At 43.0% G+C, this 2,500-nt stretch overlaps 1 non-coding gene across 1 annotated transcript; it reads right to left on the bottom strand.

Moving 5' to 3' along the window:
- Nucleotides 1–1,765: 1,765 nt before the first annotated feature.
- On the bottom strand, nucleotides 1,766–1,838 carry Trnav-cac (transfer RNA valine (anticodon CAC)). Its single transcript has one exon. It is a non-coding gene; the product is annotated as a tRNA-Val (tRNA).
- Between the last annotated feature and the right edge of the window lie 662 nt (nucleotides 1,839–2,500).

Here is a 2,500-nt window from a genome sequence, read left to right as displayed (position 1 = left end):
CCTCAACTCATCCACAGTGACTCGGTCTTCACACGAAGCACGCGCCTCGTCTGATAACTTCGGGATATCAACACTAAAAAGGCGATCACGAGCAGATTCGTCACATTTCTCGGCAGAAAAAAGATCCTTATAAAAGCCGTACGTCTCAGCTATCAAGTCTTGAGGTTGGGAAACAGCTGTCCAAGTTTTCCTTTGTTAAGACACGTATGGTTTGACCCGCTTTGCGAACCTTTTCGAGCGAAAAGAAATACCGAGTACTTTTTTCTCCCTCCTCCAAGAACTGCGCTTTGGCCCTGATTTTAACAGATTCCAATTCTTTAAGATCCAACTGCTTCAGTTCCTCTTTTTTCAAAAGATATTGGTCAATATCAACGCTATTACCATTATTAGCTTTTACTTGCAGCCGCTCAAGTTCACGCTCCACATTTGCGCGCTCGTGACGCCGTAATTTGCCCCTAATCTTGGCACGTTTAATCGCAATTGTCTTGAAATGAAGCTTAGCCCTATCCCACCAGACCAAAGGGTTGTCGAAAAGATGTAATTTGTTTTGCCACTCAGACCAGAAATGCTCAATATCAGCTTGAAACAAAACATCGGAAAGCAAGTCATTGTTAAAATGCCAAAAACCTTGCCCTCTCCTTACACAGTCAAAATGTAATGTAAGAGTGACACAATCATAATCAGAATGAGCAAAGACCTTAATCGAGAGGTCTTTTACAAAGTGAGAAATAGAGTGGCTGATAAAGAATTTATCAATTCGGGTGCGCACGAGAGAATTATCATTAGGATTCCGACTAGTCCAGGTAAAACTCCTTTCTTCCTTATGACGAACCCGCCAAATATCGATTAGGTTATGCTGCGAATTCAAAGTAGTCAAAACAGAAACGGCAGATTGTCTAGCGTTTGGGTTCCCACCCAGCTTGTCCAAGCGTGGATCGGCTATACAATTGAAATCCCCCCCGATAATGTTAGCGTAAACATTGGACAAGAAGCCCTCCAAATCCGAAAAGAAAATTCGTCTCTGGAAGTCGGACGAAGGCGCATAAACATTTACAAGGTTGATCGTTTCATCCTCTACGTCCAGTAAAATATTCACAACACGTCCATCACTGTCACTACGAATTTGCCTAACATTGTAGTCAAGGCGCGAACTAATCGGCACCGCCACACCTCTAGATAAATTTGTTCCATGGCTTGCAAAGATCTCTCCATTCCAATCACGCTTAATTTGCATTTCAATATCGGCAGTTCAGTGAGTCTCCTGCAAACAAATAATGTCAAAACGAGCTCTTCGGAAAATATTAACAGCAGACTGCCAACTATCAGAAGAGCTTAGGCCCCTTGCATTTAAGCTTACCAAAGTTGCCATCAGAAAGAAAAACGAGAAGTGAAAAACCTGCATTGTGTACGATGTTAGGAAGCCGCCGATTGTTTTTTAGCAGTGCTTTTGTCTCTTTGCCTGGCAATCTCAACATCATGCCACTAGACCAACAGGCCGTGCAGGGAAAGCTACCGTCACGCCCACTGTGTTGCAAATTACTTGAGCGAGAGTTGAAAAGAAACCCTACCACTTGTCCTAATGTGGTGTTCTATGTCTAAATTGTCTCATTGTTAATCACCACGTGAGTGAAGTAGCTGAGTTGAGGCAATTCGCGTTTAACAGGTACCGATGCATAGACCCAGTGCATTTTCTTCGACTTGACAACACATGAACCTGGAGTTGTGGTCGTTTAGCTTCAGCTATAGGCTCCTCAAAAATGCATTTTGTTTTCGGCAGGACTTGAACCTGCGACCTTCCGCGTGTGAGGCGGACGTGATAACCACTACACTACGAAAACAAGCACGAGTTTGTAAGTGGTTAAACATTTGTGGAATGTTAAGGAGTATGAAATTAAAAAGGATCACTGTGCTCTCAAGTGATCCAAATTTCACAAATGCACTCTTCTGATGTAAGGCTTTTCTTTTAAGAATGAGGAACTTCAGGCATTGCAAAAAGCGTCTTTAAAATCAGACTTGCTTTTAAAGTTTCTTTGTCTTTGGTGTGTGTGAAACTCGAAGATTCTTGCGGAATAGAGTTGTCACCGTGAAATGGAACATTAAGATACTGGAGTGTAAGTGCAAAGAATAAATGCTCTCAAGGGTTACCACTAGTGCAACAAAATCAAAGGAACGTTAAAAATTTCTTCAAAGACGTTATGGGCTGGTTCTTTTGTCGACAGCTGTTGGAAATAACGAAGCAAGTGAGGCGTGAGTAGAAGGAAATTAAAGGATGGTTAACAACACGTTCTGGACTGGTTGTTCTTTTTCTCGACACTGCTACTTTCGTGTCTGAAAAGAACTAGAAAAAATGGCCGCAGGAATTAGAAGGCTCATTGCATAGTCGTGGTCAAGATTGAGTGGAAGTTTATCCAATCTTGTCCTCGGCCAAGCGTTCAGACCTGTCTCTGTCGCGCAATCGGTTAGCGCGGTCGGCTGCTTGGTGGTTCAAGCCCACCCAGGG

The sequence above is a fragment of the Montipora foliosa genome, chromosome 12, assembly GCF_036669935.1.
Source record: "Montipora foliosa isolate CH-2021 chromosome 12, ASM3666993v2, whole genome shotgun sequence".
In the NCBI taxonomy this organism is placed as follows: Eukaryota; Metazoa; Cnidaria; class Anthozoa; order Scleractinia; family Acroporidae; genus Montipora; species Montipora foliosa.
Note: the sequence above shows the minus strand (reverse complement) of the source record. Positions and strands in the feature narration are given on the sequence as shown.